The sequence below is a fragment of the Teleopsis dalmanni genome, chromosome 2 (assembly GCF_002237135.1).
Source record: "Teleopsis dalmanni isolate 2A chromosome 2, ASM223713v2, whole genome shotgun sequence".
Lineage (NCBI taxonomy): Eukaryota > Metazoa > Arthropoda > Insecta > Diptera > Diopsidae > Teleopsis > Teleopsis dalmanni.
Window position 1 is genome coordinate 219798375 of NC_051847.1, and position 12439 is coordinate 219810813.

Consider the following 12439-nt stretch of genomic DNA (forward strand, 5'->3'; position numbering starts at 1 on the left):
ATGAACTATTATTAAAACTAAAGGATGGCGTGCTGCAAAACTATTCCGAATGCAGATGATATTGCATTAATAGTTACCGGAAAATAAGCTAGCACTCCAAGGGATTTTTAGTAAAATGGACTTAATGTCCTGAACAAATTTATAGTAAAATATTCCCTTTAAGGTATATTCCAATAAAACTGAACTCGTAATTTTTAACAGATATCAAAAGATTCCTACTCTTTTTCCATCCATTTTAAGAGGTTCTGTGATGCAATTTTAAGAGGTTCTGTGATGCAATTTACTGAGAAAGCTTAACATTAAGCTATTATTTTTGACAGAATTCGGTCGTAAGCAACATCTTTCCATGCGCTAAATAGTCAATATAGCGCTTTGTATCTACTATGACATTTACTATGTCAAAAATCTATTAGTAAAGAGGTGGGGATTACAACCACGCTAATTTTAAAGAGTCTACATAGCTGTCGTAATACCTATATTCTTGTACGGCTTCATAGTATGGTGAACAGACTTAGACAAAACTCTATATTGTATGGCATTCATCGGTGTGCAAAGTAGGGCTGGACTCTGTATTAGCGGTGCATTTACAGCACCACACTATCACCTGCGTTGGACCCCTAATGATTCACTTAATGCCTCTTGATCTTATAAGTAAACAAATGGCAGTATCATCTGCTCTTCGACTTGAAATGATTTCACAGTAGAGAGACTATGACCACGGCTCCATTCTAAATATCTTCAGTCCTACTCCATTAAATGTAGACTACATCTCTTCCATTCTCAATTTCGTCAATAATTTTAAGGTTAAATTTCCATCTAAGGATACTTGGTTGTTGAGAGGTCCTTCATTAGGAGAGTATCTAACCATTTCTACTGACGGCTCTAAAATAGATGGTGGTGTAGACAGTAGACTTTTCCCATAAGGACTTAATAAATCTATTTATTATAGATGTTCTGATAACTCCAATGTTTTTCAGGCGAAGTTTATCACTATTAAGGAAGCTATAGGTTGTCTGGATGTACATAATATATGTTACATACTTGATTAGGATATATGCATACTATCAGATATTCAAGTTGCTTTAAGGCCCTTGAGTTCACACTATTTAACATCCAGGCAGTATTTTGATTGTTAGACATTTCTAAATGAGATGACGATGCAGTTTTAATCTTTTATACTCTATGTTTCTGAACATAGGGATGACAGCAATTTCAAGTCAAAGAAGAAGATCATATGGGTTGCTTCAATTAATCACTCGAAACACCTACAAAATGTTGAGCAATTCAATAAAAGATGAAAAAACTTAACCATATACTCGTATAGACATCTGTATGCAAGTTGGCCTAGTTTCTTTAATACTATGCTTATGATATGTTTAGTGAAATTACTAGTCTTGTGGTAGGTTTATTCACCGGTCATACCAGATTAGAGAACCATGCTGAAAGATTAAATGCTCTGATTAATCATTCCTGTCGCAGTTGTGGAGAAAAAGATTAAAATGTTTTACATTTGCTTTGTTACTGCCCGGCGCATATGCTGCACCGATTTACTGTTTTTGCGGTATCATTTTTGAGGATTTTGACCTGATCAAGAACATCCCTTAAAGATCATTCTAGTATTTGTCAAAAATTTAAGTTGGTCTTTGAGTCTTTGAGTTCTTATACAAAAATTGGATCCTTAGGCTCGCCGGTATAACCTTACCTAACTTAGCATAACTTTTAGAATTTGTTTTGTGAAGGACATTCTATTGAAATTAAACCCTACACACATTTCATTTTTAAGTATATATTATTAAATATGATGGGAATTCTCCCATATTGATATAACTTGCTGCAAATATTGGATTAAAAATGAAGAACAATCTGCTCAAAATAGCTCAGGTTTTCAATATAGTAAAAGGACTTTATTGTCCTTTCCTATGCTCTCTCACATATTTGTTATGCCTTTCATTTGAAGTAAACAAAATTGTTTAATTTTATTACAAAATTGCAAAATAAGCAACATAATAATATTAAAAAAGTATTAAAATTTTTTAGATATGTACCAAAAAGAAATATTAAAATAGTAGTGACTTCTTGTGAAGGAAATGAAAGTTAAATTTTCGGTTTCCAAGCAATTATACAAGAATAGAAATAAAATTGTTTTAAAAATGCAGGGAAAGCAGAAATTTAAAAGGAAATATGTTTTCAGTCCTTAAGGATATGTTCTGGTGTACATTTTCATTTTTTCTAATTTTTTTTTCACATTTGAATTGTGCTTTTGCTGCATTTTATGTTGCTTTAATTATTGTTGTTTGTTTTTTTGTTTTTGTTTTTTTCAGAGTTCAACGTTTTTTCATTCCTATTTTGCGTACTCTTGGCTTTCATTAACTAATTTTGCATGTAAATTTTCATTGTTTTGGGCACAGTTGCTTTCGAATTGCTTTTTGAGCTTTTATTCCCTTTTTTGTTTTGGTTTTGTTTGTTTTTTGTTTTGTTTAGTTTTGGGTTTCTGTTTTGTGTGTGAATTTGTTACTGCTTTTGTATTGTTGTCATTTATTTGTTTGTTTAAGCTTTTCATAATTTTAATTTCACTTGTGCCCCTTTTTGCTTGAAATTCATTTGTTGTTTTTATTTGATCCGTGCCATTCTCACGCAAACACACAAACACACAACATAGGTACATATACACACTCTTTGGAATATACTCGTATGCAAATTGTTGTAAGTGTAAATTTGCATATTTGTGTTGTTGGTTATGTGAGGCTGTTCGGAAATTTTGTTAGCGTATGAGCATTTATGTGTATGCGCCTGTGTGTGTTCATTTCAATTTAGCCTTTTTGTGTACTTTTTTTTTGCACACTTTTGTTTGACTTTTTATGGACACAATTTGCTCACTCTTTATGCACAAGAACGTCCTTATTCTTGTATTAAAAGTAACATTAAACCAACAACAACAACACCAACAACAACAAAAGCAACTGTGACAACCAAAACAACATAAGCAATAACAAATGCAGAAAACACAATGCAAAATAAGAACGATTCTTTAGGTTTTGCATAAAAGCACAAAACAGATACAAAAGTAGTTACAAAACCAACTGATATAAAAAACAGGAAAAAATGAAAAAAAAAACAAAACAATTAGTGACAGTCATACAGAATACAAGATAGTACGGTACATTGTTAGTAAGGCCAATTCTAGTTTATGTGAGAGGTTTTTTCAACGATTTTCTACATTTAAGACGTGACCATTAAAGTTAATGGCATTGTATTTAAAAGAATCTAACTAACTTATTGTTATAGTTCTTCTAGTTAAGTATATTTAATAGTATTTTCAAGCATTTAATGAGAAAAATTTCTCTGTCATTAATATTGCGAAAAACATTATTGCATACGTAAAAAAAATTTCAAAATTTTCTAAAGCAATTAAGAAAAATTAAAAACTAAATTAAGAATTTTTTTTAATTTATAAAATCATAACCACACGTCCCAGGTAGTTTTGCTATTACAATCAAACATTACAACAAAACAGTGCATATGTTATGCATAATAAAAATAAATTATGCATTTAATGAAACCGAAAGAAATCGAGCCAATGAAATGCTCTACTAGATTCATATTATATTAACAAAGTAAAATCTTTCACTTTAAACAGACTTGCAGTCACTGCTTTAATATATAGATTAAACAAAATAAAAAAAAACTTCATTTTAGCATTTTAGTGCTTTAAAGTGCACCAAAATATTATGTTCGGACGACGAATATATTCAAAATCGAACATTTCAATTTAATATTTTAATTGTTTAAAAAACGTTTCATTTGAGCTACACGAAGATAATGAAGTTGCGCCAACAGTAAATCTAGTATATGTTTTGTTTCATTTTTATTTTAATACAATCAAATACTGGCACACAATATACTGTTCGAAACTTTCGAGTAGTGATCTGTGTTTGAGTTTATTTATTCGAACAATATTTGAAACTTTTGCGTATTTTGTTACTGTGAAAATAAATCAACTACTTTCATTGACCACCTTTATTAATTAAAAAAATATGATATATTTTAATTTTAACTTTCAAATAAATCAATACTGGAGCTTGAAAATAATTGCGTTTGTATAAACACAAGATATAGAACTCAAAAACAAGACACTGATTTCATAACAACATTCTATTAGAACTATTTCAATTATCAGAATGCATTACAAGATATTATAATACAAAACAAAAGTAATACATCTGATGTTTCATAAAAAATATGAAATATAAATATAATAAGTAATTCCTTGCTTTAAAATATAAAAAAATTCTATTTATATAGTTTTTGTATTTAGTTTTATTTATATAGTCCATTTCTATATAAAATTTCCAACGTTTTGAATTCCTTTGACTTCTTCACTAAAGCAGGATGTTTAAACAACTGGACTTACAATCATATAATTACTGTTATTTGTAGTGGAACAATAAGAATTAACATATAATAATAGCTTTTAAATAATAAAAATAAGTCAATTTTATACAAATTGAACTATACAAAAGATCGTATAAAACAGCGTGTCTAAGAAAATCCGACCTCAAAAAGATAATTTATAATTTTAAAAACAAATTTCTACTTGTGCTTAAATGAGTTCTAAAATTGTAATGACTCAGATTTAGTTTTTGTTGCGGGAAACCTAAATTTGTTTAAAAAATATATAAACTATTTTAATTGATTATCGAAAAATAATATTCGTTTTGAAATACATCATTTCTCAGTAATCGGAATTTGTACTGAGCAAGCATTTTTTCATCATGAATGAATTGTTTGAAATGATTTGTACACAAGCCTGCTATTCCAGCCTAACGTAACCTAACCGAACCTAATATCCTCTTGAAAAAGTCAGTAGGAAACTTGTTTTAAAAACTAAGAGAAGGGAGTTAGTAATATATAAAAGCATATATGTGAAGGCATGTGTCACACTAATATAACCGTTTTAAAATGTAGCGCAAATAAGCAACCACAATAAAAAAGTTAAATCTTCCGCTCAGTAACAGTGCAGAAAATGTATGCAAATGTGAATTTGTAAATGTTGTATAAATTCGAAATGACAGAACACATAAAAAATGAGAAATGCTGAAAAATGAAAGTGGATTTTCCTTCTGTTAAGTTAGTCATTCATGCAAAAAAATATTAAATTTACAACATAAAAAAAGAATCAAAAAAGGAGAGCCACAACAAAAAGTAAGACAAAAGCAACAACAACGACAACAGATTTAAAGTTAAAAAAAATTATTATTCCCATTGCCTTAAGCGGCAAAGTCTTTTATTGGCATATTTACGACTGCGATTGGACCTAGGTTTCTTTAAGTGATGCTGTTCCGTTCTCATTTCTTCCCGTTTCGCCGTTCACCGTTCGCCGTTCACAGTTTGCCTTCTGCAGCGGCAGTGCTTTGTAGAATTATTATCTCAAATACACAGTTGGCCTCTTTATCCTTAAGCTACTTTGTGTAAATAAAATACGTTTCTTATTTTTATTTGCATATTGCATTACTGTTACATGCAGCAGCTGTAGTAGCCGTACGGCTACTATGGCAGAAATGGAGTACATGTAATAATACCAGATTCTGACCACAAATGTAAAAATTCTGCAAATAGCAAAAAATTCTTTTGTAGATACAATTTGATTGAAATATTTCGTTTCAAAATTTTAATGCCTCTCTTAACCTCCTGACCCCAGTGAGTAAATAACCATAAAGGTACGTTAATGCTAAGGAAAACCCAATTTCCGATTACAACAGATAAAGGATAAATAATTGCATTGCACTGCGATTTATTTTGCTATTCATGTGAACTCATGTGAATGCAAAAATATTTTATATTTCTCTGATAATATTCATATTATATATTTTATATTAAATTTATATATAAATATTTAAACAAATATATTAACTTTGTGTGCTTTTTCTACTTATATTTTGCAGACTTCATCGCTTTATCTCGTATATAGTCTTGCTTCTAAAGAAATCAACTATAATTATTAAGCATATACCGGAACTGACAAAATTGTACATAGTCGTAAAATAGTTATAAGTAATTTTAACTAAACAAAAAAGGTATAATTTAATATATAATTAATAATTAATTAATTCATTAAGTTAAGATGAAAATTTCTAGTAAAATTCTAAATTTATTAAATAAAAACAAAAAATAACAAAACTTAGTAAATTCATTAAATAATAAAAGGTTTTCGATTACACGCGCATAGCACAATTTTAATAAAAACATGATTGATTAGTTATTATAAAATTGTTAAAAAAAAACAAATATAACATTTATTAGAAATTTTTATAGGTTCAAAATCGCATATATCAAACGAAAGCATAGCATCAAAGATTTACATACAGTAACCTTATCGGTCCAAGTTACATTTAATGCTAGAAAAAACAAAAACTATATACTTTAAAAATCGAGTAAAACATATAATTTAAAAATTTCGAAAAAAAATTGATCCTTTTAAATAAAATTTTTTCTACACTATTTCAAAAATTAAAATTTTATTTTATATAGATAATAGTTTTTTTATTTTTATTTCAAAATATAATTTCAACTCTATTTTGTATAAAAGAAATTTTGTTTAATTTTACAACTTTTAAGAGAATAAAATTATATACATTAAGACTGAAAAGTTTTCGGAAATTCTCATTTAAAATTCGCGCGCTGTATATTTTTCGATATTTTAAGTTTATGTAGTTTGGCAGCACTGTCCTTAATTACTATGCCAAAAATGAGCGCGATCTGTCAGACAGTTCGTTTACGGCAGCTGTTGAAACCAGTTCACCTCAGTAGTGCCGTTGCGAAATGTCTTCGACGGTCGTACGACCGTCCTGAAAGGCTTTGTACCACTCATAAACTTGAGTTTTCGATAAAACTGATTCCCCATAAGCCTTTTGTAGCATTCGCAACGATTCTGCACACGAAATTTCGTTCGAAACACAAAATTTGATGCAAACTCTTTGTTCAATATTTTTTTCCATTGTTTTTTTCGCAACGCACTACTGAGGTGAACTGGTTTCAACAGCTGCCGTAAACGAACTGTCTGACAGATCGCTCTCATTTTTTGCATAGTAATTGTCCTTAATTGCTGCCAAACTACATAAACTTAAAATATCGAAAAATATACAGCGCGCGAATTTTAAATGAGAATTTCCGAAAACTTTTCGGTCTTAATGTATTATATAAAAAATTTTTAATTATTGGTACTACTATTACAAAAATTAAAATTGTATTTTATATAGTTAATATTTTTTTAAACCTTGTTTCAAAACATTTCAGTTTTGTTCAATATAAAAGAATTCTTTTTCAATTTTAAAAATTTCAAAAGAAGAAAATTATATCATATAAAAAAATTTTAATTATTATTTTCACTATTTCAAATATTAAAATTGTATTTTATATATAACAACATTTTTTTATATATATTTCAAAAACGAACTCTTTTTATTTTAAAAATTTCTAGAACAATATATTTTAAAACTAATATGAATACACTGAGCGAAAAAGTTGTCACTATGCCATGATTTTCTTGACATTGTCTCTGATTTAATCAAAAAACCTTTTAAGAAAAAACTACAAGTTTTTAAAGTTTTACTTTAACTATTTAAAATTCAGATTTTATTATGAATTAAAAAACAAAGTCAAAATTTAATATTATAAGTAAAAATTTTCTTATGACATTAATTAAGTTTGCCTTCTTATAACATATACTATGTAGTATATATATATATATTTATTATTGTTATTATTATTCAAAAATGTAAATTTAATTATTAGTATATTTGAATTAAGTATAACTTTCTAATAATTTTAAGTAGAAGACATTTTTAAATTTAAATTCGTTATTTTCTAATAGTTCTAAGCGTTTTATGTTTTTCGTTTATGTTATATTAGTTGTATTCTTGGATGACCAAAGAACAGTGTTAACTACCCTCGTACATACTTTAGATTGTATTAAGAATTTACATAAAATAATGTATAATACTTTACGAGTTTTAAGGCTAATAACAAAATAAAAAATAAAAAAAAAAGATTCATTAAATATTTAAAATCAAAGCTGAAGCTTGTTAGTGATATTAATTTTAAAAATTATATTGTACTTTATAAATGTTAACAAAATGTTTAAATATATAATTATTTAAAACAAATTTCAAAACGAAAAACTTTATTTTATTTGTTTTATATTATAAAAATCAAACTTAAAAACAGCACAGTGGTTTCCAATTAAAAAAAATAAATCAAAAAATATTTTTTAAATTTGTGAAGAAAATCTGCATGAAGCAGACACGATCGAACACCAACCAAAACAACACTGTCCAAATAGTTTTCTCATATTAATTTTCACAAATATATTTCCTGAAAATAAAAATGCATAATATTTCGACTTGGGTCTTACTTGTATACAGGGTGTTTTGCTTTAAAGTGTTTTTAGGTTTGGGAGATGATTTCTGGTTCCATAAACGTAAAACTTCTTTAGGTACAACTTCTTCGTATCCGCCAAAGTGATGCACTATCATATTTATATTAGAAGGTTATGAAGATAAATGCTTCATCTCTCTCTTCAAGGTATATATATCAGTAAATATTAAGAATATATTATCTCGCTCTATGCATAAGATTTTTTGCGTTCTTCTGCTTAAAGAAAGCACACCCTCTATTTCTATAATTTTCTTAAAAGGCATCACATGTTTACTTTCGTTTATATCATCATTATTATCTCTGATAATCATTTTCGGACCATTTTTTCAGTTGGGGTGTACTCAGGAGTATATTAGATATCTTACAAAAATATTGAATACCAATGCATACAGTTAAAAGAGAATTGATAAAGAGAATTGAGAGAAGATGTGGCACTGCGACCGTTGGGTCTATTGTGCGCCCTCCTAGGTTAGAGTAGGTCTCTAAGTCCTGTTGCGTCGTGAATATATTTTCATTGATATAATAAGTGATTATCTTGATTCGTGTTTTGAAATAGCATTCCACAATCACAGTTATTATATACCTTGACTATAGACTTAACCTTGACTCACTTTTTTTAATCTTGTGAAAAAACTTTTTTTTTGCCAATATCTTATATCTGATATGTCATTTTAATAAGACAACCAATATGTTGCAATTTTGGCTTCTGTGCTTGGTATGCATATCGATTATAATATTGCATTAAATAATTATTATAATGTTATATAATTATTATAACTGTTATAAAGTGGCTTCTTGAACAGTAGTGAACTACAACAACAAAAAATCATTTTATATTATTTTGATTAATTGAATTTTTGGCTGAACATACACCTGTTTCGGGTATTGCCAAATACCCATCATTAGTTGTCCTGAAAATAATTCTTGTATTTAATTATTCGCAAATAATTTTTTGAAACTGCAAATACCAGTAACTCGTGCCCTGCCAAATTTGAAGCTCAGAGTCAGCGCACTTTAATCAATTGACCCAAAGCTGTACTTCACTGTTATTAAATATTTTACTTATAAAATAAAATATTTTTTTGTGCTTATACATTTCTTTATGTAATATGCATGAAAATTTAGCTTGATATGTACTTTTCCTAGCCCCCTTTTGACCAAATGAACAAGTTTATTTCCTCTGAGCAAAGTTCTACGCTGTGCTGTATTAATTTCGTAGTTTTTATTTTTCTTTTGTTTGTAGATTAACTTTTAAATCTGTGATTCTAAAAATTAATTTTAATTTTAATAAATTTTTAATTACTTTCAAAAAGTTGTGTGCCTCAATTGCACTAAAATTTTCTATTGTTAAAATTTTGTTTCATTGAAAATTGTCTATATTGTATATTAGTCGAATATGTTATATATATCAATCAAAAATGTTAAATTATTTAAAATATTATTAGTTAATAAATTACTGAAATTATGTAAAATATAAATAAAACAAAAACCACTCATTAAATTAGCTTAAAACCATTCAAAATAAATAAAGTGCATTAAAGATTTTTAAATGATAAATAAACAAATATTTGAAATTGAAAATTGAAAATTTAATAAAATGCAAATTAAAATTAAAATTGTTCCAAAATGAAAGAATATACAACAACAATAACAACAACAAATTGATTAAAATTACAAAAATACACAATAATAAACACACTTAAAAATATATCAAAAAATAAATATTTCTAAAAATTTTATGTAAACGCAAATAATAAAAAAAAAATAATTTAAAAAAAAATAAAAAAAACAAAAATAGAAAATGCAACGCAAACAATTTGTAAGCAAAATTATTAACAAATGAAAATTATTCCATAAAAAAATAATAAACACAATTAAAATGTAAACGAATTGTTTAATAAACACAAAGAATATTTAAAAAAAAATTAAATAATTTCATATTTTGTTTTAATAATTTTATATTTTTGTTAAATTTAGCAAATGATGGCATCGAACCTCAAACACGTCAAACCCAATTTATGAGATTTCAGTTACGTTTTTCTATTGCGTCTACCAACACTGAACGTTGTAAGTAATGGGCCATCAAGCAATAAATGCTTAGTAATGAATATATGAATAAATAAAACAAAAATTTTTCATATTTTATTTGTTAAACTAAAAAAATTTTAAACAGTACTATTTTTGGTACTGATATATAATGTGAGTTGAACTGTTTAAAACCAAAATTAAAAAATCTTGTTTAGTATTACTAAATATAATAAATGCTAACTGTATTTCTAAAAGAATTGAGCCATCGGTTATCAGATAAACATAGATACTCTTGTAAATTAAACACTCATCTAAAAGATATTGGTAAAACAATAATACAATTTCCATCGGTTTTGTTGTATATTGGACATTCTTTATTTTAACTAACTTTTAACATAATAATATCTTATTTTTATGTATCCTATTTTAAATAAAAAACAAATAATAATTGTAATTTAGTTCCCAATGTCTAGCCTATGTAAGGGTTATAGTAACGTTACTACTTATTCCAGTGAGTACTAAAGCTTCAATCCCGAGATGTCTATTTCAGTGCTAGAAACTCTAACAGATTAGTTTATATTGAATACAGTTTTTTTTAAATAGGAAGCAAAAGACCATATAAAATTTTCCCAGTTATTGTATGGGGTGCAGCTACAATAGACTACTGAAATTTTATCTTCATAGTTCCGTTCTATCTATAAGATTTAGTTGCAAAATTTTAAGCTTATGTTGGGAATATTTTTTGTACAACTGAAAGATAGATGAGCGTCTCGTCTAATTACGTTTCTTTATGACAGTGATTACTTGATTACAGATATAGAAGCAAGAAATAGAAAAATTTAAATGATTGACACTATAAAGCATAAGCAATTAAATCTTCTCCACTACTTTCTAGTTTCTTAAACCTTATCTACTAAAATCATTACATATATTGTAATATTTTTTGCCGTTTTTTTTTTTTATATGTAGACCTATTTTAGTTTCTGATAATGTTACTTCTTGTGCTGAATTCCAGCGCTTAATTTTGCAGTTACTAGGATTTTCTTCAACGGTCTTAAATCATGTTTTTATTGGGTGCTAACAGCTCGACTGCTGCAAACGACTTTTTTTTGAATTTCTATCATTTCACATCCATATGTACACTTAATGTCCATAAATTTAACAATTCTTTGTGTTGGAAAGTACTTAGATTTATTATATTTTAAGTTATTCCCATATCTAAGGCTTTGTTGATATAAATTACTACTGTGTAAATCTGAAGCTCTATTTTAATGCTCACATAGTTATAACCGTGCATCTTATGTACTGAATAGAATACTTTTTTGCCATCCCATAACCTTCACAAAATATACTAATTGGTTAGTACATGAAAAAAATTGAATCCGCATACATGTAAATATATATCTTTCTTCTCTTTGATAGGTTGGCCAAAGTTTTCCCCAGGTTTGGTTTTAATTAAATAATCTTTCTCATGGATGCAATGCTCATATTTTTCAACTAATGTTTTCAATAAAAATGAGTATTTATGGTGACATGAGAAAGTTGTTGACATATAAGTTTATGTTGGACAGTCGCCTTTAGTTTTTGTGAAGGAAGTTGAAGAGAGCCATTGTGAACTTCTTATTTCATCATAGCTATATTCTAAAGAAGAGTTAGATACTGATTTTAGATTATTTTCTCCATTTTAATCAATTTTTCATAATTGTAACATTTTCAATACTAAAAAAACATGGTGTGTGCGATATATATGGTATGTGATATATCTTCATACTCTCGCCGTACAGTGTATGTTTCAATTTTGACTTGCACCCGCATCTGATTTACAGCAGCAAATCAATTGCAATAATTTATGTGCTAGTTTATCTTAAAAATCTCTAAAATAGTCAGTTAGTCATAGTTTCATTTCAATTACCGGAAGCAGAAATCAAATTTTTTAGTCGGGCACAGATTTCAGACAATAGAGAAGAATAAATTAAAT

The 12439-nt window shown here is 27.3% G+C and overlaps 1 protein-coding gene across 2 annotated transcripts in view; it reads left to right on the plus strand.

Moving 5' to 3' along the window:
- LOC119679443 (patj homolog) overlaps nt 1-6031 on the plus strand; it is a 48088-nt gene extending 42057 nt beyond the window's left edge. For both annotated transcript variants that reach the window (XM_038091798.1, XM_038091799.1), the window contains one exon: nt 5943-6031. The gene's annotated coding sequence lies outside the window, so the exon portion shown is untranslated. The remainder of the gene's footprint in view (nt 1-5942) is intronic.
- The last annotated feature ends 6408 nt before the right edge of the window (nt 6032-12439 follow it).